At 35.4% G+C, this 27,096-nt stretch overlaps 1 protein-coding gene across 3 annotated transcripts in view; it reads right to left on the bottom strand.

Annotated features, from left to right (window-relative positions):
- TSPAN8 (tetraspanin 8) overlaps positions 1-27,096 on the bottom strand; it is a 291,505-nt gene that overhangs the window by 207,270 nt on the left and 57,139 nt on the right. Inside the window, exon 1 of one of the 3 annotated variants that reach the window (XM_063646505.1) lies at positions 11,992-12,012. The exons of the other annotated variants lie outside the window; for them this stretch is intronic. The gene's annotated coding sequence lies outside the window, so the exon portion shown is untranslated. Of the gene's footprint in view, positions 1-11,991; positions 12,013-27,096 lie in introns of those variants that run through there. 3 annotated transcript variants of the gene reach the window in all.

Below are 27,096 nucleotides of genomic sequence, written 5' to 3' on the forward strand. Positions count from 1 at the left end.
TGGAAAATGTGAATAAACTAATAATGAGTAAAGAGATTGAATCAGTAATCAAACATCTCCCAACAAAGAAAAACCTAGGACCAAATAAGTTCACTACTGACTTCTACCAAACATTTTTTTAAAAAATTAATGCCAATCCTCTTAAACTCTTCTAAAATACTGAAGAGGAGGGAATACTTCCAAACTCATTTTATGAGGCTGGCATTACCCTGATACCAAAGCCAGATAAGTAGACTAGAAAAGAAAATTAGGGCCTAATATTCTTGATGAATACAGATACAAAAATCCTCACTAAATACTAGCAAACTAATTTCAACTGCACATTAAAAAGATAATACATTATGATCAAGTGGCACTTATCCCTTGGATTAAAGGATGGTTCAACATATGAAAATCAATTAATGTGCATACCACATTAACAGAACAAAGGATTTAAAAATCACAATTGTCTTAAGAGATGCAGAAAAAGTGTTGGACAATTTTAAGCATTGGACATTTTTTAAAAAGTGTTGGACAATTTGAAGTGTTGGACATTTTAAAAATTCATGACAAAAAACTCTCCAATAGAAGGAAACTCGCCAGGAACAGAACGAGGAATAGAGAGAACAGAAGAGAAATTAACAAAAAAAAATCCAGGAATAGAAGGAAATTGGCAAAACAAAATCACAGCTATACATGAAAAGCCCACATTAAATGCCATACTCAATAGTAAAAACTGAAAGTGTTTCCTCCAAGATCAGGCACACGACAAGATTGCCCACTCTTGCTACTTCTATTCAAGATAGTACTGGAAATTCTAGCCAGAGCAACTAGGCAAAAAAAGTGAACAAAAAACACTCAAATCAGAAAGGAAGAAATAAAATTGTCTCTATTGGTAGTTGACACAATCTTATATTTATGGAAAACTATAAGTGTCCATTAAAAAACTGTTAGAACTAATAAATGAATTCAGTAAAGTTACAGGATACAAAATCAACATACAAAAATCTGCTGTGTTTCTATACCTGCCAATAAACTATCCAAAAGAGAAATTGACAAAAATATTCTATTTACATAAGTATCAAAAGAATTAAAATTTTAGGAATAAATTTAACCAAGGAGATGAAAACTGGTACATTAAAATCTATAAAACATTAATAAAAGTAGGCACAAATAAATAGAAAGATATCCCATTTTCATGGATTAGAAGAATTCATGTTATTAAAATATCTCTACTACCCAAAGTGATCCCATAGATTTAATGCAATCTCTATTAAAATTCCAATCTACAGATTCAATGCATTTCACAGAAATAGAAAAAACAATCCTAAAATTTATATGGCATACCAAAAGACATCAAATGGCCAAAGGAATCTTAAGCAAAAAGAATAAAACTAGAGGCATCACACTTCTTTATTTCAAATAATATTGCAAAGCCATAGTAGTCAAAACAGTTTGCTACTGGCATAAAAACAGGCACATGCACCAGTGGAACAGAATAGAAAGCTCAGAAATAAACCTACACATATACGGTTAAGTAATTTTTCATAAGAACACCAAGAATATACCTTGGGGAAAGGATAGCCTCTTCCATAAATAGTGTAGGGAAAACTGGATATCCACATGGAAAAAAATAAAATTGAACCCTTATCTTATGCCACACACAAAACTCTGTTAAAGACTTAAATATAAACCTGAAAGCACAAAACTCCTAAAAGAAAACGTAGGGATAAAGCTCCTAGACACTAGTATTAGCAATGATTTTTTAAGATGCATCCCCAAAAGCACAGGCAATGAAAGCAAAGATAAGCAAGTGAGATTACATCAAACTAAAAAGCTTCTGCACAGCAAAAGAAATGGCAAAAGGAAAAGGCTATCTACGAAGTGGGAGATATTTGCAAGCCATACATCTGAGAAAGAGTTAATACCCAAAATATATAAGGAACTCCTTCAACTCCATAGCAGAAAACCAAGCAACCCAATTTTTAAAATTGACAAAGGACCTGAATAAACATTTCTCCAAAAAAGACATACAAATGGGCAATAGGTATATGAAAAGATGCTCAACATCATTAAGCATCAAGGAAATGCAAATCAAAACCACAGTGAGACATCACCTGACACCTGTTAGGATGGCTATTGTCAAAAACATAAAACAAGTGTTAGGAAAGATGTGGGAAAAAAGGAAATCCTTGTACACTGTTGGTGAGAATGTAAGTTGGTACAGACATTATGGAAAATAGAATGGGTGTTATTCAAAAAATTAAAATATAACTACTATATGATTTAGCAACCCCAGTTTTGAGTGTTATATCCAGAGAAATTGAAATCAGGATCCCAAAGAGATATGTGCACTCCCATGTTCATTACAGCATTATTCATAATAGCCAAGAAATGGAAACACATTTTAGATTCCACATGTATGTGAAATAGTACAGTATTTATCTTTTTGGTCTGGCTTATTTCACTTAATATAATGCCCTTTTAAAGGGTCATCCATGTTGTCACAAAGGCAGGATTTCCTTCTTTTCTAAGGTTAAATAATATTCTGTTGTATATATGTTCCATATTCTGCCACTATTCTGAAATAGAACCATAGAAGCAGAGTGTACAATGGTCATTGGGTGGGACTCGGGGGTGAGGGAAATAGGGACGAAATGGTTAAAAGGTACAAAGTTTCAGTTATGCATGATTAGTTGTGGAAATCTACTACACAACACAGTGCCTATATATATAACAACATTGTATTGTATACTTAAAATTTGCTAACCATAAGATTTATGGTTAGTGTTTTTACCAAAATGAAGATTGAAAACAATAGTAATAACAAAGGGAGTGGAAAGAAACTGTGGGAGATAATATTAATATCTATGCTTATGGCCTTGATGATAGTGATGCTGTCACAAGTGTATACTCATCCCCAAATTCATGAAGTGTACATTAAACATATATAGCAGCTTTTTGTATGTCAATCATACCTCAAAAAATAAATTCAAAGTATTATAATAAAATTGAAAACCAAAAAATAAAGTAAAATAAAGCTTACTGAAACCAGAAAGTTTTCTCTGAGGGGCTAGATCAGGATGAAAAAAGAAAAACTTTACTTTCATATATATAGCTTTAACTATTTTCATGTACATACATTACTTTTAGAATAGCAAATTCTAGATGCACATACAAACAAGAAACAGTAGACCATATTGCTTAGATAAGAGAGGTGCAAAAACAGCAACTACATACCAATGATGACCAAAAAAGAGCTAACATTTTCAGAAAGCAGAAGCTCTGTTCCCAGAAAAGATCATTGAGATCAAGTAACAGGTTCTACCTGTGGAAAGACTTTAAATGAAACCAAATAAGCAATCTTTTAATATTTTAGGTATATATCTGGGCAAAGGAGAGGCTGTGGGTAGACAATTTTGTGATTTCCTTAGAAACTCCAGGATACAGCATTCTTCTGAGTATTAACCTGACACCCCTCATGTTTAATAACATCTATCTAAATATGTTTCTAAATTTTTCTAGCATGTTGATGAATGTCACATAAATACACATGCAGATAATAATGCTGTATTTGTGATGCCAGTTTTCTTTCATGAAGCTTAAATTACCTCACGAACATCACTTTAGTCCAATTTCTTATTCAAAAATTATACTTGGCCATGATATATTCTTTTTTTATGATTTTTCTCTTTCTCTCTCTTTTTTCTCTCCCCACCCCCTTTTGGGGTTTAAATACTCTCAGAAGTTGTAAAACAACAAATCTTGATTCTTTTGAAAAGGTCAAAATTTCCTAAGTAACATCTATTATACCATTTATTGCCAAAATCAGAGAAGCCAATTAAACTGCAATTTTACTCTTGGCTTTAAGATGACAAAAACCGTAGCCAAGATGACATTTCAGCAATCTAAATTAATTTAGCTTTCAATGGTTGTTCAAAAGGAAAGTAAAGAGGACAATATTGATGACCTTACTGTGTTATCTTTGTAATTCACATCAGGTTACAATTGTTTTGTTTTTATATCACTAACAAGGAGCAATTTTTGTAGCATAATTAATGTTTATACTTATTTGTCTTGCTTTTTTAAAATTTCATAGACAAAAGGCAAGACTGATAATAGGCATACCGAGAAATTATATAACCAAAGATTTTGTGTCATGAGACATATCTACTTTATCTCCAAAGACATAAAGGAGTTACATGAAAAGCTTGCTCTCCACCTAATATTTGTTATGAAGATATCTTAGGATTGCACTCAACTACATAGAGGCTCAGAATAACAATGACAAATGTAATAATAGATAGCTTTAATTGAGAACCTACTATATGCCCGGCACTGTGCTAAGCACTTTACATTCATAACTTACCAGTCCTCACAATCATCCTACATTAGACAAAAAGTATTATTCCCCAATTGATATACAAATAAATTGAAGCTTAGAGAAATTTTATAACTTACCCAAAGTTTCATAACTAGTATACGGCAAAGACAGAACTTAAACCTGTATCTGCTTAACATCAAAGCCCAAGTCTAAACTACTTTTCTAAACATAAATAGCATATGAATGGCAACCTATGAATAGGAGAAGAGTGACTCTTATAATTGTTTATCATCTATGATGTAGAATGGTCACTGGTCACTTTTCTCTGAACCCAAGACATACAACATAAGTTATTTTAAGGAATATTTATTGTATTCCTTCAAGACAGTACACTTGGAGGTGCTAATGGAGACTATGAAGAGGGACAGGTAAAGCAGCTGATCTGAATAGAGTTCGCAGTCAGTGAGGGAGAAAGCCATTCTAACACAGGTAGAATTAAATAAATTGAGAAAGAAGCATGAGCTCTCCGAATGCAAAGGCTTCATAGTAGACATTTAAGCTAGATCTAAAATGGCAAATGGTCACAGAGATGCAAATCAAAACCACAATGAGATACCATCTCACACCAGATAGAATGGCTATTAAAAAGTCAAAAAGCAACAGATGTTGGAAAGGTTGCAGAGAAAAGGGAATGTTTATTCACTGTTGGGGGTGGGGGATGTAAATTATTTCAGCACCCATGGAAAGCAGTTTGAAGATTTCACAAAGAACTAAAAGTAAAACTGTCATTCGACCCAACAATCCCATTTACTGGGTATATATCCAAAGGCAAATAAATCATTCTACCAAAAAGACACACACATTTGTATGTTTATCACAGCAACTATTCACAATACCAAAGACATGGAATTAACCTAGGTGCCCATCAACGGTGGATTGGATAAAGAAAATGTGGTATAGATACACCATGGAATACTACACAGCCATAAAAAAGAACGAAATCATGTTCTTTGCAGCAATATGGATGCAGCTGGAGACCATTATCCTAAGTAAATTCACACAAAAAACAGAAAACCAAACATCACATGTTGTCAGTTATAAGTGGGAGCTAAACATTGGGTACACATGGACATGAAGATGGGAATACTAGACACTGATGACTACCAGAGAGGGGAGAAAGGGAGGTGGGCAAAGGCTGAAAAACTACCTATTGGGTACTATGTTCGCTATTTGGGTGACAAGTTTAATAGAACCCCAAACCTCAGTGTATAAAGACTTCCTCATTTGCGTTGCCCTTCCTCTTAAGTAAAATAATATTAATACATAAATAAATGAATAAAGTGGCAAATGGGATTTCTTAATGGGAATAATCGAGAAAAGGAACACAGACGTACAGCAGAGCATGATTAAAGACACAGAGAAAAGAGGCCCAAGGAGTGTCCAATGGGAACAAATAGTCTAACAGGGCTGGCTGTGTCAAGACTGTAGAGGCAAATGAACCTAGAAAAATATCTGGGGGCCAGATTTCAGCAGAACTTCTAGGCCTTTATTAAAATAATTGGAAATTTTTTCTGGAAATAAATGATTATGTTTCTTCTGGAAGTAAGTGATTATGGAAATGATAATTATGTTGAGGAGGAGTTTGCAAAAGAGGGAAATAAGTTGATGACACCAGAGACACAAGGCAAGAAGCCATTTCAGTTATTACAATAGCCAACATGGAAAATAATGAGAGTCTGAACAGAGCAGTGACAGAGAAACAGTAGGGAGGAGAAAAACAAGAAGACAGCTAGTGAGATGTGACCTAAGAAGCAGAAGATAGCTTCTTCGATCAATCGAAACTAAAATGATGAAAGCAGAAGAAGAAATGGTAGAACAGATTTAGTTTGTGACATAATATTCTTGAGGTGCCTAGGGGAAAACCTATGCAAAGATGTCCAGGAGCTGTCGGAAATTCAAGCCTGGGAAATGGGATAAAGGTCAGTGTTAGAGGCATATGTTAAGGCATCATGATAAGCATAAAGATGATAAGGGAGGCTGCCAGGTAGAGTGTGAGTAAGAAGAGAAAAACAGCAGCATTCTAGTGAACATCCATTCTTAAGGAGAAGACCAAGGAAGAAGAGCTGCTAAAGAAAACAGTGCAGTAGACAAACATTAGACTTTTTCTAAAGAAGAGGGAGTATTTTTAAGAAGTAGTGAGTGATCAGCACCATATGCTCTTGGGAGATTAACAAAAATGGGACTGAGCTGAGGCTCAGAGCCGATATCCCTGTATTCTTTATGCAGTTTTTTGTGCTGGTTTTCATGTGCAGGCACCACGTGCTTCTTCCTTGTTGCCTGTAGGTATCCTCAGAAGAGAGGTACAGTTTTGCTACGCAATAGATATGTGTTCACATGGTGATGATAATTATGTTGATTGACTGCATGCATTAAATACAGGAACTGCTTCGATTTATGTCTCAGGAGTTTGGGAACAGATTAACGTTTTTCCCCAGTTGGGTCTTTGTTGCCACACAACTCATCATCAGGTGTCACTGAAAAGCAATTTCAGTTTCTCACCTGATTTTGGCATGTATTATAATGAAGCAGATTATTTGTGCTTCTAACTTGGAAAAGAAATAATTCCTTCTTATAGTAAAACAGCCATATACCATTTTGGCTTTACTCTAAATCAGTCATTAATTTGCTAACAAGCATTTATCATGCTCATGATGTGTACAAGATTGTGGTACAGTCTTAAGCTGAACAAATTCCCTGCCTACAGAGAGCTTACATTCTACTGGCAGGAACAAATAATAAATGGATGAATGATGTTCAGTCTCAAATTCTATGTCTAAGTGCTCTAATGAAAACACTAAATCAGATAGTGTGATCTACAAGGCAGGGCCTCTGAGAAGACATTTGAGCTAAGACTGAAATAAAGAAAGGGGAAAAGCCAATATGGGAATGGGAAAGGGGCATTCTTGGTAGAAAGAACAACCAATGCAAAGCTCTGAGGCTTAGCATGGGATCTTGGCATGTTGAAAGAACAGCAAATAACTCCACAGCTTTAAAAATAAATTTAAAAGATGTGAAAAACTCAGAAGATATTACTTCACAAAGTGCATCACTAAAACCATTTCTTCGAACCTTGCTTTCTAGTATTTCACTAGCTCTTTATTTTCACATGATGTGAAATTCCTCAGATTTTCTGCCTCAATAGAAATTCTGAAAAACAGGGACCCTCATATTTACTTTGTTTACCTGAATAAAGCAAGGGGAAAGACCCAGAAATCTTCTCTTTGGGCACCAGATACCAGATGATTGACTTGCTTCAGTATTTAAGTTTGGTGAAGAACTATTATCATTTCCCAATTTCAGTGTTCATCGACATCAATATTGTGTATATGTATCAAGAAAATATGGTATATATACACAATGGAACACTTTTCAACCTAACAAAAGAAGGAAATTCTGTCATTTGCAATAACAGGAATGAATCTGGAGGACATTATGTTAAGTAAAATAAGGCAGACACAGAACGATAAATACCACATGATCTCACTTACATGTAGAATCTTAAAAAGAAAATCAGCCAGGCGCAGCGGCTCATGCCTGTGATCTGAGCACTTTGGGAGGCTGAGGCGGGTGGATCACCTGAGGTCAGGAGTTCAAAACCAGCCTGGCCAACATGGCAAAACCCTGTCTCTACTAAAAATACAAAAATTAGTCAGTTGTGATGGCTCACACCTGTAATCCCAGCTACTCAGAGACTGAAACAAAAAAAAAAGTCAAACTCATAAAAGTAGAGTAGAATGATGGCTACCAGAGGCTGAGTTGTGGGGAGGGGGGAGTGGAGAATTGTTGGTCAAAGGGTAAAAAGTTTCGCTTTGTACAAGAGGAATAAGTTTTGATATCTATTGCTCAGCAGTGTGATTATAGTCAATAATAATACATCATAATTTCAAAATTACTCAGCAAATTTCAAATATTTCATCACAAAAAAAAGTGACTGAGGTGATGATATGTTGATTAAATTTAACCATTCCACACTGTACGCATATGTCAAAACATTACATTGTGCCCCACAAATGTATACAATTATGATTTGCCCATAAAAATATTAATAAATTTTTTAAAGAACTATTACTGTTTCCTTTGAAATGATATGCTTGACGAAAGATGCCACAGAGGGAGAGGCAGTGTTCATTTATGGCCTTTTGAGACCTCAGCCTGCTTTTGCACAGCCCTTACACCTAATTTCTCTGGCATTGGGTCATGGGTTCTCAGCCACATGTGTTGTATATTTATGACTGTCTAGAGAACAGCTAACCATTGACCATTTCAGGTTTCCTCAGTGGTTCCATTTGAGAAACTGACAGATGGGAATTAATAATTTAGCAGCACATGTGGTTAAAGTATAATTTGCTAGAGAAAGAGATAAACCCAGAAGATATTCTATTTCTGAATAAAGATAATGTGTGATTTACATTTCTTAAGGTATACAAAACTTGCTATATACATTGCTTAGAGATCCAGGAGAAATTATTAACTATTAAAATAAGGTGGTCATTAGGAATCAAATTTACATTTCCTGATTTTCCCATTACCATCCTAAGAGAAAATACATAAATTTACTCTTCAAAAGTTAAAAACAAATAACATTTCTTGTGCAGCTATCAGGTATGTATCTTCAATAGACAATTGAATTATTAAAATAAGGAAAGGCAGCATGCCATATTGGTAGAGCTAATAGCCAGCTTTACTACCTTATAGGAGATCATCTATCTATCTATCTATCTATCTATCTATCTATCTATCTATCTATCTATATCTATGTATCTATTTCAGACTCAAGGAATAGAAGATCTATAGCCAGTTCTGTAGATTTAATGTCATGAAAAGCCATTTGTGATGTAATTAAAATGTATCTTTTCCCATTGGAAAAGAATTATAAATATTATATAAGTATTAAAAACACTAAATATACTAAGCAGTAAAATATCAAAACATGTATTCTACAAAAGACACACAAAGGAAACAGCAGTTGTTTTTTTAGCTCTTCTTGGAAGCATAATTTCACCTAATACTAGACATGATATGTAGTTTAACTCATCACTTTTTTATATAACGATCTGCTCACTGTTAAAGAATGAAGATGGGTAGAAGACCTCAGAGGTCTTTAATTAACCCCTTGATAATATGAAGTATGACAAAACAGCCCACACACTACACACAGAAGGAGAAAACTAGGTGAAATTTCTATTATTTAATATGGCCACCCACTGGCATCTTCTGACGTATAATATTAGCATATCTATTTCCATAAGAGATAGAGAGGTGGGCCAGCCACATCTTCTATTTCCTTTCACTTTCTTCTGGGGTGAAATAGACATTCAACACATTTGCTAACAAACTGTCATTCCATGTTGCACCAGCAGGAGTAAATGGGCCACTTGGGTGTGTTCACACACTGCAGCTATTAGCCATAACCTCAGTGAATTAATATGCTTACGTAACTTTTTGTGTTCAATATTATGACCCACTTTACTCCTGTAGTATAAAATTGATTCTTTGCAAATCTAAAAGGAATGCCCTTCAGACCAAAGTTGAAGAAAGGAAGGTTATTTTCTAAGATTGATCCTCCAAACTCAAAGTCTCCAAAGAATATGGGTATTCTTTGCCCCATGTACTATGTCTAACTAGAATACATCTTGAAATATTCAAAATTTAGGATAGTCCAAGCTCTTTGGAGTTTTACAACATTTCACAAGAGAGAGCAGAGTCATCTATAAGAAAAAGTCAACACATATCAAGCCAGTTTTACAAACTAGAGTTCTGGGATAATAAAAAGGAGTGAGGAGTGTTGACAAGAGATTTATTTTTCAGACATATAAAACCTGAATATCTGATTCTCAGCAAAAACAATGCATAGGAAACTTTATAATTAATCAAATTCACAAAGAAGTAGAAATACATTTAATGACCTCTAAAAGTAAATATTTCAACATAGAAAATGGGTAACTGGAAAATAAATAACTTAAAGTTATTTTTATGAAGTTTTGGTCTATAATTTCTTATGTCTTATTAAATCAAAACCAAGAAAGACTATAGGAAGGTTACAATAAATTATGCATTTTGAACATAGCAAAATCTACTAGTCTAGGCTAAGTACAAAATGGATAAATTATAATTTTTAAAAGCTAGAGGTATAAAATTAATTCTCTTTTTTAAACAATGATCAGGAACTAATAAGCATTATTTCAAAGAGTGAGTCTAAAATGAATTACAAACCCTTTTAAAAATGAAGATCTTCTGGGGATATATATTTCATAATCAGTGCTGTGCTACTGGGATAGGTATTTTTCACATAATTTTAATGTAAGTAATTCAGTAAGTTGACCAACTGTTCCAGTTTGCATGCAACTATCCCTTGTCCCAGGAAATCCCTCAGTCATGGGCAAAAAAGGATGATTGTTTACCTATAGCTAAAACCTATACCACAGAATCCCAACATGATCTCAACAATAGCTTTTATAAGACTCCATCAAAAATTTAAAAAGCCAAATATTTGATGCCTGCATCACTCTTATGGAAAATATGAGGGGTATATCTGTGATTGAATAATAGAACCAATTTGAATTGACAGGAGTTTAAGGTAAACTTGGAGAATAAGAGGAGAGATAATGCACACTAAGAAAAATGAATTTCCACAGAAAGAAACATACTTTTCATCAGTGTTCATAAACTATACTTTAAACTGAAAAATGTCAGTCCCAAATTCTTTAGCATAAGACTCACTAGCCTTAATAATATGAAAAGAGCAATGAAAGCATAGAGATTTCCATAGAAATATTAGATTTTCCTGCATCACGTTGATTTATTGAAATGCTTAACAATGGACATGTAAAATATACTCTTGCCACAGGCTATTCCCTAAAGGGAATTACAGAGAGATCAAGGTTATTCATTTTAAGTGAATTTGACAATAATAAACTGTTTAGTAGTTTTATGGTTAACATAGACAATAATTTCCAGAGAATTTTTGGACACCCATCTAACAGGCACAGCCAACTTTTTGAGAAGTCTAAATAATGTTCAACTCCTTCAGTACCTGATGCCAGTGAATCTATTATTTTTCAGTTTAAAGCTTTTGTTGTATCTGCTTTTCATTTAAGCTCAGGAGAAAACATTTTGTTTTTGGAATTGTTTCTTGGAAAAGGGCGTAAGTTGTTCCCTGGCCCATTCAGTACATTACCACAATCTAAGGGCTTTATTTCCTTTCCTTGATACAGCACTATATATTGCTGCCTAAAAATACTGACACATGCGTCCTTGTCAATTGGCAAAAAAAGCATCTCATCCTGCAGCGATGAAAGATAGATGTTTGAAAGAAAGCAATCTAATCTAATTTCACCACTAACACTTAAAGAGGGTCTAAATAAATTTGGCAATACATCCAATATACATAGCACATTAACAGGGAGAATACTCAGTATCACAGGACACATTTTATCCAAGTACTTTTCAAAATGAAAAGTTTATGCCAATGAAAGTAATGAATGCTTTCTTGTATAGAACCAAAGGGAAATCAGGAGTTGATGTGAAGGACATTTACTCAAACACTAGTCTGGTTTTGATTATTAATGTGTTGCTCATTCTAAGACAAACAGACATGGCAGAATTCAGAAAGGAAAATAAGGACTTACAAATTTGAATCCTGTTTTTCCCAGTTAGTCCAAGAGATTACTCATTACATGGTTTTTAACTATCTTTTTTTGGTACTTCTGGAGTTCTTTATATCCTCCTTTCAAATATTTGCTGAATGCATTTCCATATGGCTACCTGGTACACTCAAGGAAACAGACTAGCTCTGAGAGCTAAGCAAGGCTAAGCACAAAAAATTTATTGAGTTTCAAATTTCCTTGTGTTCCAAGGAGAAGAGACACATGATTCAGCTTTATCACCTATGCATAATACAAAGTCTGTGCCAAGGCCTAACAATTGTGAAAAAATATGTGTTAAATACAGTCTATTGAATACTGCTTCATTCTAGTAGTAGTACAAATATCTTACATTATAGGTTTACCAAATAGTGTAAATATCTTACATCATATGTACACCATTTCATTTGATTATCACAAAATCCTTTGAAATAAAAAATCATTCTCCTTATTCAGTAAGTGAAGAAATAAGGTTCACAGCTCCTATAATAACATTTATTCCACCAAGCTATCTCTTTAATGAGAACAGCATATAATTATTAAGTGCCTACTATGCCATAGGCACTGTGACAGAGAGATGGGAACACAGTGGTGAATAAGAAAACTTCAGACCCTGCCCTCAAGAGTTTTACTAATAATTATTGCTTAATAACTTGCACAGTATGTGGTAATTAAGTTCTTTGACTAGATAGAAAACTTACCAACTAGACTGAAAAATATAATGCCAGAAAATCATTAATATTAGAGACGTTTCAATACAACTACTTGGAAATGAGTAAATAGTGAAATTCAGGCAGAAATCAAAAAATTTTTTGAAATAAATGAAAACAGAGACACAACATACCAAAAACTCTGGGATACAGCAAAGGCAATGTTAAGGAGAAAGTTTATAGCACTAAATGCCAACCCCAAAAAGTTGGAAAGATCTCAAATTGACATTCTAACATCAAACCTAGAACTAGAAAAACAAGAACAAACTAACTCCAAAGCTAGCAGAAGGAAAGAAATAACTAAATCAAAGCAGAGCTGAATGAAATCAAGACCCAAAAATCAATGAAACTAAACATTGGTTCTTTGAAAGAATAAACAAAATCAATAGACTACCGATAGATTGACAAAGAAAAAGAGAGAAGATCCAAATAAGCACAATCAGAAATGACAAACGACATTACAACCAATCCCACAGAAATACAAAAGATCCTCAGAGACTCTAATGAACACCTCTATGCACACAAACTAGAAAGTCTAGAGGAAATGAATAAATTTCTAGAAATACACAATCTCCCAAGATTGAATCAGGAAGAAGTTGAAAGCCCAAACAGACTGAAATCGAGTCCCAAAACTGAATAAGCAATAAAAAACCTACCGATCAAAAAAAAAAAAAAAAAAAAGCCCTGGACCAGATAGATTCACAGCCAAATTCTACCAGACACACAAAGAAAAACTGTTACCAATACTACTGAAACTATTCCCAGAAATTCCTCCTTAACTCATTCTATGAAGCCAGCATCACCTTGATACTAAAACCTGGCAAAGACACAATAATAAAAGAAAACTATAGACCAATATCTTTGATTAACATAGGCAAAAAAAAATCTTCAATGAAATAATAACAAAATCCAGCAGCACATCAAAAAGTTACTTCACCATAGTCAAGTAGGCTTCATTCTTGGGGTGCAAGGCTGGTTCAACACATGCATATCAATAAATATGATTCACCACATAAACAGAATTAAAAAAAAACCATACGATCATCTCAATAGATGCAGAAAAAGCTTTTGGTAAAATCCAACATTGCTTCATGATTTAAAAAAACCCTCAAGAAACTAGGCATTAAAGGAATATACCTTAAAATAATAAGAGCCACCTATGACAAACCCACAGCAAACATCATTCTGAATAAGTAAAAACTGGCAGCATTTCCTGAAACCTGGAAAAAGACAAGGATGTCTGCTCTCACCACACCTATTCAGCATAGTACTGGAAGTGCTAGCGAGAGAAACCAGGCAAGAGAAAGAAATAAAAGGCATTTAGATAGGAAAAACAAGAGTCGAACTGTCTCTCTTCACTGATAATATGTTTCTACACTTAGAAAACCCTAAACACTCTGCCAAAAGGCCTCTGGAACTGTTAAACAACTTCAGTAACATTTCAAGATACAAAATCAGTGTACAAAAATCAGTAGCATTTCCATACACCCATAATGTTCAAGTTGAGAGCCAAATCAAGAATGCAATCCCATTTACAATAGCTTCCAAAAAAAATAAAATGCGAGGAATACAGGTAGATAAGGAGGTGAAAGATCTCTATAAAGAGAATTATAAAACACTGCTGAAAGACATCATAGATGACACAAACAAATGGAAAAACATTCCATGCCCATGGATGGATTGAAAGAATAAATATTGCTAAAATGGCCATACTGCCAAAAACAATCTACAGATTTCTATCAAGCTATCAACATTATTTTTCACAGAACCAGATAAAATTATTCTAAAATTCATATAAACCAAAAAAAGAGCCTGAACAGCCAAAGTAACCCTAAACAAAAAGAACAAAGCTGGAGGCATCACATTACCTGACTTAAAATTATATGTAAGGCTACAATAACCAAAAGAGCATGGTATTGGTACAAAACCAGACACATAGATCAATGGAATAGAACAGAAAACACAGAAATAAAGCCACACACCTACAACCAACTGATCTTTGACAAACTCTACAAATATAAGCAATGGGAAAGTAACTCTCCATTCAATAAGTGGTTCTGGGATAGCTGGCTAGTTATATGCAAAAGAATAAAACTGAACCCCTATATTTTGTCATATAATAAAATTAACTCAAGATGGATTACAGATTTAAATGTAAAACCTCAAACTTTAAGAATTCTAGAAGAAAAGCTATAAGCCCCCACTCTGAACATCAGCCTTGGGACATAATTTATGACTAATAAGTTGCAATTGCAACAAAAATAAAAATTGACAAGTGGGACCTAATTAAACCAAAGAGCTCTACACAGCAAAAGAAATGATCAACAGAGTAAACAGACAACCTACAGAAATAGAGAAAACATTCACAAACTATGCATTCAACGAAGGCCTAATTTCCAACATCTATAAGGAACTTAAACAAATCAACAAGCAAAAAACAAACAACCCCATTAAAAATGGGCAAAAGACATGAACAGACACTTCTTAAAAGAAGATACACAAGCAGCCAAGAAATACATGAAAAAATGCTCCACATCACTAATTATCAGAGAAATGCAAATCAAAATCACAATGAGACACCATTTCACATCAGTCAGAATGGCTAACATTAAAAAGTCATAGAACAACAGATTGTTGCAATGCTGTGGAAAAAAGGGAACACTTATACTCTGTTGGTGGTAATATAAATTAGTTCAGCCACTGTGAAAAGCAGTTTGAAGATTTCTCAAAAAACTTCAAATCAATCTACCATTTGGGTCAGCAATCCCATCACTGGTTATATGTCCAAAAGAAAATAAATTGTTCCACCAAAAAGACACATCCACTCAAATGTTAATCACAGTACTATTCACAATAACAAAGACATGAAATCAACCCAGGTACCCATCAACATGGACTGAATAAAGAAAATGTGGTACACATACACCATGGAATACTATGGAGCCATAAAAAGAATGAAATCCTGTACTTTGCAGCAACATGGATGCAGCTGGAGGCCATTATCCTAAGAGCAAATTAATGCAGGAAAATAATTTCTATGCAGTGAATTAACCCAGGAACAGAAAATCAAAATACCATCTGTTCTCACTTATAAGTGGGAGTTAAACAGCGGATTCTCGGGCATAAAGTTGGGAAGAATAGACACTGAGGACTACTAGAGAGGGGAGAGAAGGAGGAGGGCAAGGGGTGAAAAACTACTGGATACTATGCTAAGTACCTGAGTGACAGGTTCAATTGTATCCCAAACCTCAGCATCACGCAATATACCCAGGTAACAAACCTGCACATATACCCCCCGGATCTAAAATAAAATTTGAAATTGTTTTTTAAAAAGCATTACAGAAGTTTATTTATAATTTCAAATGTATTTATAAGATTTGATTAATAATATGGCCCTATACAAACTAACATATTTTTACAAGACTCAGGGTCTTTAAAGGAAGTCTGAAGCATAACCAATGTCATAGAGCACTATTAAAGCTACATATGACACTTTTAAGAGATTCACTATGCATATTGGAATGGCTGCAAGAAGACTTGGATCGAGAAACTTGCTCAACTGTTTCCAAAACTTCTTACAGAATGGAAATCTTTATTCAATATAACACTTGTTAACCCTGAGAAATGCTATTTAAGAAGACAGGTTTTAGAATTAGAAAGACAAAGCTTGAATCTCAATTCTGCCAGTGTATTAGTTAAAGTAACATAATCTATTTGCAACACATTAATCCCAAAATTTCAGTGGCTTAACACAGTGTAAGTTTATCTCTCACTCATGTAAAGTCAATCAGTAGACTAAAGAAAGTGGGAAAGAAAAGGCAGCTCTGTTCCACACAGTCATTCATAAATCACATTGCAGAAGTCCAGCCATCTTCAACATGTGGTTCCCAGGATTGTCCTGGAAGTTGGTATCCAGCTGGCAGACTGGGAAAAAGAAAGAGTGGAGAAAAGCAATAATTTTTATGGGTCCAGTTATCCATCTATATTCCATTGTCCAGAACTCGTTCTCATGCCAAACCTAACTGCAGGGGAAGTTGGAGAATGTAGACCAACTGTGACTAGCATGAAATAAAAATTGATTTTCTCAGTAATTAGACATTATATGTCACAACTAGTGTCTAGATGAGCAACATAGAAGAAATTATTTAACCTCCTCAGTTGCCTTTCTGAAATATAGATATGATATTTCACTGGATTCAAATCACCATCATTTTTTTCTTCAACTTTTATTTTAAGTTCTGGGGTACATGTACGTGCAGGATGTGCAAGTTTGTTTCATAGGTAAACGTGTGTCATGGTGGTTTGCTGCACAGATCAACCCATCACCTAGGTATTGAGTCCAGTATCCATTAGCTATTCTTCCTGATGCTCTCCCTCCCCGCAACCCACCAACAGGCCCCAGTGTATGTTGTTCCCCCACCCATGCGTCCATGTGTTTTCATTGTTCAGCTCCCACTTATAAATGAGAATATTCAGTATTTGGTTTTCTGTTTCCACGTTAGCCTGCTGAGGGTAATGGCTTCCAGCTCCATCCATAACCCTGCAAAGAACATGATCTCGTGCTTTTTTATGGCTGCATGATATTCCATGGCAAATCACCATCATGTTTAAGCTGCACTATTACTTTATGTGCCACTAAGAATGAAAGTCATGCTGCCAATTAAACTAGACACATATCAATTTCAAGAGACATCCTGACTTAGTGATGTTAAAGTACGTGGAAGGAGGGAATATGTGACAGGTTTTATGCAATATGGTAATAATATCTGTCCCCTTGGATTACTGGAGGACTAAATAATAAGTCATGTTGCAGGATCACCACAGGATCTAACTTATCAGCCAACTAAAAATATAGTGACACACCAATCAAAACCATACAAAACCTATACAAAAACAAATCTTGGTTTGGAAATACAGAGCAGGTATTGAGACATTCTCGTAACTGGCAAGCAGAATCAAGACAGGTCAAACCCTGAGTGCCACCTACCCCCTTTCCTATCATTTCTGTAACATCACTCCCTCTGGAACCACCAAGACTTGGAGAGCAGAAAGGAAATGGCTGACTATAGTAGACAACAGTTCTCCTTCTTAATGTTTGCTTCAGGGATGTTCCCTGGTATTGACATGGGTCTTCCAATGACCTATTTGAAAGCTGACAAGCACCTCTGCTTGATTATGCCATATTTATACTTAGAGACAGAGCAAAGCAATGATCAAGAGAGGTTGCCTCTCAAATCAAATTACCTGAATTTGAATGATTGGACCTCCAGATTACCTAACTTACCTAAGTCTTTCATCCATAAGATGAGAATAATGATAGTGCCCATCCCTAGATGCTGTTGTAAGGGTTAAAAGAAAAACTATGTGAAGTCCTTAGAACCACACATGATTTACAGTAAATGCTTAATAAGCATAGCAATTATTAGGACCAACGCCTCCTGCCCTACCTGCCTGTGGCTTTAGGTTCCATGATTGTGAGCCACTGCCCAGCAGGAACCACACAGGCTTACCAGGAGCCACAGAAAACTGAATCTCCTTCACATCCTTCCCTGTTTTTTCTCCTTAAACACTGCTCTTCCCCCTAAGTGCTACTGTTTCTCCATAGTACTGTATCCACCATTACTAGGAAAGAGATCCTCTGTTTCTGCATTTTTGTCTCACCGGCATCCTAAAACTCATGACAATATTGTCTCCTTAGCCCAAAGTAAAGACGTTGAAAATAACTTTTTTTTTTTTTTTTTTTTTTTTTTGAGACAAGGTCTCTCTCTATCACCCAGGCCAGAGTGCAGTGGCTCAATCTCAGCTCACCAAAATCTCCACCTCCTGGCCTCAAATGATCCTCCCACCTCAGCCTCCCAGCGAGCTGGGACCACAGGCATGTGCCACCATGCCCAGCTAATTTTTTGTATTGTTTTGTAGAGATGGGGTATGCCATGTTGCCCAGGCTGGTCTGGAACTCCTGGACTCAAGTGATTCACCCACCTCGGCCTCCTAGAGTGCTAGAAAATAACCATTAAGTAAAAATAATGAAAAATAAGAAAAATATCCCAGAGATGGTGGATCCGGCACTAGAATATTTGTTTTTGTTTATTTTTCTGTTTCTCATTTTAAAATCATTACTGACACCATTTATAAACCAAGGAGATACAGATAAAGACAGAGATGCAGAGATAGACATAGATATATAGATATGGACACACAGATATAGATAATGTTATGCAAGATTCTAAGTAGTCATTCAACTTAAAAATACTATAACCATGGATTTACATGTACTTTCTATATGTATAGAGCAATAACTGTCTAGTGATCAGTGGATGGAATTTAGCAGGAACACATGGGAATGTATTTCTACTACTGACCAACATCAACAGATGCATCATTTCACAGGATATGAAAAGGTTAGCAAAACTAGGTCTGAGTTTCCTGGGAAAACAAATTCTGTCCTATAATCACTGAGGATATGAATTAGAAGTTTACTAATTAGTTTATTGGTGCTTTCCTTAGTAATTAATTTCTAAATGAACCAGCCCACCTATGAATCCACTGAAGGTGCAAATCCTGCTTCAGGTAAAGGGAAATACCACCTGAAGGCAGGAGATCATTGCTAATTCATATTCATTTTAATGGGCTAGCATTTAGTCTCATCTGGCACAATCAACATAATGCTGCAAATAGGCAGTTACATCCCCAAATGAGCTATCTGGATACCTTTTCTCCATAGAGCACATTCATAAAATACTTCACTACTAGTGAACCTACCGCCGAAAAAGCATTTCTTTAAAACAGAGTACTGTTCTATTACAAACATTCTATCTCAATTTTTCTGATGATTAAAGGGGATTTTAATTATACAATCAATGGAAAAATAGATAGAAACCATCTGGACATTCCTCTGTTTTCTGCCAAAGAATTTTCTTTTGTTTTACATATCAATGACTTAAGCTAACAACGGAATTTCAGTGCCAGTCATTTGTCCTTGGCAGAGCTGGATCTTTTTTATGTTATGAAAGATCTTTTAAATTTACTGATTAAGAGTCAAATTATCCCACATGGCCAGATAATTAACCTCAACATTTTCCTACACATAAAACTAAGAACAAAGAGTATTTTTTAATTACTTGATCTTTAAAGCATACAAACTTTGAATCCTTTTGTGCTTTAATGTTTTTACTAATCAGGGTGGTCAAAACTCAAAAACACTTTCTCTTTTTTAGGCACTGATGGAAAATGCTTAACCAATAAGGTACTGAAAAAATACTATTGGTTTGCAACAAAATAAAAGAATGGAGAAGGAGATGGCACTTTTTAAAAACCAAGAAAGACTTCCAGAAGTTATATTGCTATAATATCAAGAGGCCAGTCTACATGAATTAAACCTTTTGGAAACTTTAGTAGAGAAGGATCCATGAGAATGACTGTCCACGAGTAAAGCTCAGAATGTGCGGAGCAAGGGTGAACTACCTAAGAAAGCAAAATCAAATATTAAGACAAATACTGAGGGTCAGAAACAAATCTTCACTTCTACCATTTGTCCTAGAATGGAAGGAAAGAGTGATATATTAGTCATGTACTTTGCCCAGCGCTTTACCACATTTCTCTGTTGAACATCATGACTTTGACTTTGAGTGGTGAATTTTGTTTCTTAAATCCATACTTTTTAAGGAAATATAAAACATAGGAAAATCACCTTCTGTGAAGGCAAGGAAGCAATATGATTTTTTCAACATTCTTTAGAAGTATCCTTATAATAAGCAAGATTTGTCAATGTGACAGATTACCAGAGAAAATCAGTAGCTTCCAGGATGTGGAAATTTAGTGGCTGAAAAAAAACTAATGAATTACATTACTATTTACAATAGGGGAAAAAGTGACTCATATGGAAATTTGATTCACAGTAATATATTTTAGAGATAATATGTGGGACTGACACACAAAAGTTTTTCAGAAATATCTTAAAGATTTCAGTGGAAGTAAGGAAAGAACTGGAAATTGGTTTAAATTCATTAAACTGCCAACAACTCCGTAGGATACAGAGAAAGAATTCGACCAAGAAACATTTTCCTCTTTTGGTTGGCACTTTTAAAAGAAAAGAAGAAGACAAAGGAGGTGGAGGAGGAAGAGGAAGGAGGAAAGAAAAGGAGAGGAAGAAGAACAAAAAGAAAGAAGAAGAAGAAGGAGGAGGAGGAGGAGGGGGACAAGAAGAAGAAGAAGAAGAAGAAGAAGAAATGTCATCAGTTTGGGCTGGGAACTATTGTCAAAACTCGCAGGGGAAAAAAATCAAACAGAAGATGCTTGTTATCTGTTACTAAGTTGACATCACTTTGTTATCCTCATTAAAACAAAAAACAAAAAATCTCTTCCCAATTTACTGTAATCAAATGAGGTTCTTTGACTGTGTTCTTGCTTTTAAGAATTACCAAGTCACTAAAAACGTTAAGAGGGGATAGAACTTGATGACCCATTATGTGGAGTCCTGAAAAACTGATCCCCATCTGAAGATGTTTTTATTATATTGTAAGGATTTTTAATAAAGAGTTTCAAAATGAAATTAGCAAGCTGCCTATGAACAAGATGGAATTATTTTGTCTTCACCTTTATATTTATAGATCCTTGATGATTGCCAGATTTTAGGTTGTGTAACTCCCTGCAAATTAAACACAATATATTAAAGGGATAATACAGATATTTTAAAATAAAATAAACACATTTCCAAAAAGCTCTGTAGCATGGCATACTTCAGAGATATCTACTGAAGGAATACTAGAAATAGCAACATTAGAAACTATAAGAAGAATAGATTTGGTGGAGGCAGTGAAGGGATGTAAGCCTATGTGCAGGGGTACATAAACTGCTTTGCCTTCCACACCTGGTCCTGGACCTTGTCAGTTTGGGCAAGTTACTCTATAAACTTCACTTTCCTCCTATTTCTTAGAACTGTTTTAAGGGTTAAATAAGATTATGTATGTGACATACCTACCACAGTGCCAGGTACACAATAAACCCTCAGCAAATGTGAATCCTCAGTCCCCTACATTGAAGGACTGGGGTAGGAGAAGGAAGAAACAAAAGGAATAGACAGTTGAGGATGCAAATGGATAATTTTAGCTAGCTATATCTAGGACAATAAAGATTTGGAGAATGCTGAGTTGTGCTGTCCAGAGCCCCACTTCACTCCCGCAGACACCAAGAGTGTTGCCTGCTAACAGCTCACAGCTGAATCCCTTTCAGGGAATGGCCCTTGGCAAAATGAGGGTGTCTCTATCAAAGTCGTGTCCCTTCCCCAGAGACAGCTGCAACTCAGGACACTTCTGAAATGCAAATTCCAGCTTCAGAATGATGTGTGGGATCAACTGAGACATATTGCAAATGCATCCCAGGTCATCTTCTTCCACCAGCCACCCCACTTCCCTCGTCCTTTACAGGTGTTCCTGAGAGCACTTCCCAGTAAACGTGCTGCACCATAATTCCCATCTCACAGTCTGTTTCCCTGGACAAAAGATAATACTGGGGGCAGAAGAGGGGAAGGAATTAATTTAACTGTGAGAAGCAGGGTTTTTTCTAGATTACATGTAATTAGTATTATAATTATACTAGGCTGTTTATTTGGATAGTTTTTCTTTTCAGAGATTATTTGACAGATTAAAAAAGACTGAGTGATTTGCCTAATGTCACAGAGCCAACAACTGCAAAGCTGAGATTTCAGCTGAAGGCTATTGAACCTGGGCTTCTTCCACTACATTATACTGTCTCCCAATCACGTCACTTTAAAGCAGAGACATGTCAAACGCAGTAGGAAGAAGGGTAAAAGGCACAGTGGCTCTGGCTGACTTCCCAATCACCCATTTCAACTTTGGTAATACAGCTCAGCCTCCACTTTCACTTTCTTGGGGTCCGAAGTTTTGAGTTTTTCTTCAAAGCTGTTTCTCAATCTCATAACCTCAAGTATTTTAGCATCTGGATTTTCTTTATCTGTGTTTCCTTCTTTTTGTCTAAACATCCTATTTTAAAGGAAGGCAATATTTTATAATTAAATAAATAAATAAATAAATAAAAGGGCACGGACCTTAGAGGTCTAAAGACTGAATTTTAATCCCAACCCTGTAATTTACTTGCCCTGTGGTCCCAGACGAATTGTTCATCCTCTTGCAATTATTCATCTCTGAGGTGGAGTAACAATAGCCATCTCATGTGGTTGTTGTGAGGTTCACATGAGATAACCTACTTATGAAGCACATAACACAATAAGTATTCCATCATGCTCAACTATACATCCTCATTCTTTTTTTAATAGAAAGCTCCCTAATGATACCACTCACCCAACTCCACTGTCATCAAATCAAATTGTAGTGACTAAGTGAATAATTTGCCTCTCCCCAACCTATGTCATATCACCTTTATATATATATTTATTTGAATTCACAATACACATATATATTACAATAGCAATCCTTAGTTTCTCCTGGTCTTTATCATCATGCCTCTTATCTGGTCCTGGATGTAACATAAAAACCATCTTAAATAGTTACGACATGGGAGTCCACTCTCTCCTAGGAAGATGAGGGCTTTCCATTTCCTTTTCACTTATCTCTGATACTCAGGACAAAGCAGCCTACCATACCCAGGGAATCTGATGCTTTAGAGAAACAGAAATTATCCCTGCAAGGAAAATCAGTCCGGATTCCCCTGAATTAAATATTTTAAATCTCATATTGAGATTTAAATCCATAAACTCTGATTTCTGGCAAGGATCACACCCCTCATTTCACAATCACTATGTAAGAAAATGTTTGCCACATTTTATTTCAGACTTTGAATTATAATACCTATAATTTATTTAACAGTAAGTGCAAGACTTGCCACTAAGTGTTTTATACGCATGGTGTTATTCAATCCTCATGAGAACCCTAGTTAAGTATTATAAAAATTTCTATTTTATTTAAAAAGGATAAAAAAGGAAAATAGTATCACAAAAAATGTCCTTCCCCCGATCCTAGCAGTGATGAAAAGCTGAGACCTCCTTAGTTGTCTGCTTAACCAAATTAGACAGAGAGCTGAAGGACATAAGAACTAGAAGGAACCACCAATAAGAATAAGCTTGTAAGAAGAGGGGGTCAGGGGGTGACAGCTTTTCATTTTTATATACACCGGCCTACATTTGTAGTTCACAACTATCTGTTAAATAGGACTGATATTATTATAGAGATATTTTCTAGGAAAGAAACTGAATTTCCCGAAACCCTAGTTTCTTTTTTTTAAGTAGAAGAAAATAGAACTATATATTTAGTCAAGTGGGATGTTTGGTTTAGTTAAGAAAAAAAATTCAAGACAAAGCAAAGGCAAGAAGCTAATTCAGAGTGATACAGCAATAAGCTCACGATGCCCAGAGAGAAGGCCAAAGTCTTGAAACCAGATAGTCTGCCCAATCCACTAAGCTTCATCATTTTAAATAAATTTGCACTACTGGGATATTATTTCTCTCTCTCTCTACTTTTTGCTTGTATGTGACTGGATTTTTCCTGGGTTAAATGAAGTTATTTACTTGAATTGGTCATCCCTATTTACTAAAAGCCAAACAATTTGTATGTTTTACTAAGTATGATATTATAAAGCAAATTATGAACAAGTGAAACTAATTTAATTGAAGAAAATGAGATATTGCATACTTCGGTAATTTAATGAAATTAAGAGTTGTTCATTCTCACTTTCTCTCTCAACCCAACGCATTGCCACTGAGGCCACTTTTCCCAGTCACTTTGCAAACAATTGTTAGGCACTTTGCACATGCAGTAAGCTTAGCGTCTATCGGTGATGTAAGGAAGACAAGAACCTCTTTAGCCCCTATTTCAGGAGGCTTGGAGAACCCCGGCATCCTTCCACTAGTCGAAAGTTATAATAAAAAGCTAGTCTCCTCCTCCATGTCCTTACACAGTTGGTGGGCTTCCACATGGTAGCATAAAGATTGTGATGGATTTATCATCTTAGGTAAATAAAGAATTCACATAAAGTCCCACAGTTTCCCTGGAGATCCCTCTACTTCACAGCCCACAGTTAGAAGGAAGTCTTCCCCACATGGCTCGAAAGTTATAGGGGCAATTCTGGAGATTCTTAAACTAGCAGTTTAGTAACACAGAACTGGCACTGTGGCATTGTACCTCTGTGCCTGAATTCTATCACATAAGATGAGAATCTTGAATTTTCTTAACTAAAACAGCTTCCAAGGGGATAGTGATCTGGCTGGGACATCAGCCACCCACACTGGGCACAAAGACTATCTTAGAGGTGCTGCCATTTTGGTTGTAGTCCCTTTCTTATCTGTGATCACTCTTACCCAACACTTCTTTCTCGGTCTAACCCAAAAAAGACAATATGAGCCCATTAGAAATGGATATACTTTAAGTTACTGTTCTGCCATGCTGAAAATTTTGTATTATGTCACATTCCTTCAACCTGTTCCCTTTATAATGAACACTATGAATCTGCAGCATAACGCCACAGTACTGTTGGTTGTCTGCATTTGTAGACTACATTGTAATCACTAGAGAGATTACTGTACCACTCAAGGATCAGGTACATACCCTTAGACTTACTAACATGATTTTGTAAATATATGAGCTAGTCAGCAAGAGATATTTTCTATCCAAGTATTTTTTAGTATTTACTATATGTATGATACAGTGATTTTTTTAAGTGTATGGGCTTGCTGTTTTGTGTCTGTTCTTTACTTTCTCCATCTTCGACACACAACCTTAGAATGAACCTAGATCAGAGTCTGCGAATTTTTCCTGTAAAGGGTCAGACAGTAAGTATTTTAGGCTTTGAGGACCACACAGTCTCTGTCCCAACTACTCACTCTGCCACTGCAATGTGAAAGCAACCTTAGACAACATGTAAACAAATGAGCATGGCTGTGCCCCAATAAAACTTTATTTACTAAAACAGGTGACAGGCCAGATTTGGCCCATGGGCCATAGTTTGCTGCCCCCTGACCTAAACTGAAGGGTTAATGAGGGCAGGAAACCATCTGTTCTTGCACCTCTTGCACCTATCATACAAAGAATATTCAAATGTGTTAACCAAATGAATAAAAATAAATTTCAAAAAACAAAACTGTTCTGTATCAATCATAATATCAACTGCATAACATTCTATATCTGTCAGTGTAGTATAAAGTAGCTTGTCATTAGAGAAGCATTTGCTGAATAACTGAAACTCAGCTTCATACCAAAGATCAAAGTCTATTTTTTATTCTTAATTTATCCACTGGGTTATCTTTGGGGAATTTATTCTTGTTTCAAAACATCACTAAAAGATGCATTAAACTTAGGCTGTGGCCCTGCGTATATTTACTCCTTTTAAAAGTGCTCAAGTAGAAACAGGCATGTTTAAAAGCTCTTTCTTATGCACGTGTTCCCACTCACATGTTGTTTTAATTTTTCAGTTTCATCAGGGCAGGTAAGCTGCATTCTGGTTGATTCTTGACAGCTCTCAGTGGTTTTAGCAGAAACTTCGGCAGTTGATTTTTTTTTTAATGAAGGCAGCCAATGTTTTGACAAAACATTGTCAAACAAAACAAAACACCCCTCTATCCCTAGAGAAATTATTGAGTCTTTAGAATTTGTTTTCTGACCAAGTATTCCCAGAAAGGATTCATAATTTTTCTTCCCTTTCAAGAATTCTCCCCTTTTTCAGTCAACTGTCACAACTGATAGCTTACTGGCAAAAAAGGGAGTTTTTAACTTTCAGTACAAAATAAACAACATGGCACTGCAAATAAACCTTTTGAAATGATAAGCATAATACTTTTGTAAAGGCATTTTCACATCTACTGTTATTAAAAATATGTCCAGATGCCAAAATAAAGGAAATCAAAATTAGGATCACCCAAAATAAATGATTTTTTTCTGGTTAAATATAGAAGTGTTGGTTCTAAAGATTTATAATAAAAATTTATCATAACTGGGGGCCTATATTTCTTAACCAAAAAAAAAAAAAACTTCCATTTTCAGGGCATAAAATTTACCTGACTTCTATCCCTTTTTCTAATGTACATTTTAACATCTTTAGTTCAAAAATCTTTATCCAGAGGCTTTATACATAGGGAAATGAGCAATACTCGAAAAAAAAAAAAGGTGGGGGGGGAGGGCGAAAGAAAGGAAGAAAAAGATTGTATCTACTGCATCCTACATTCAACCCCAGATATATCTGGCTATTAGAATCATCTGGTCAGTTTTTAAGAATACAGACAACTAGACCCCATGACAGGGTCAGGCTGGAGAATGTATTGGTTTTGACTGGAGTGCTCTGCAGCTGGTCCTGATGGCATCAGATTCTGGAACCCCACAACAGAGGACTCTTTCCCACTAAGACTGCTACATCT

The sequence above is a fragment of the Pongo pygmaeus genome, chromosome 10, assembly GCF_028885625.2.
Source record: "Pongo pygmaeus isolate AG05252 chromosome 10, NHGRI_mPonPyg2-v2.0_pri, whole genome shotgun sequence".
Taxonomy (NCBI): Eukaryota; Metazoa; Chordata; class Mammalia; order Primates; family Hominidae; genus Pongo; species Pongo pygmaeus.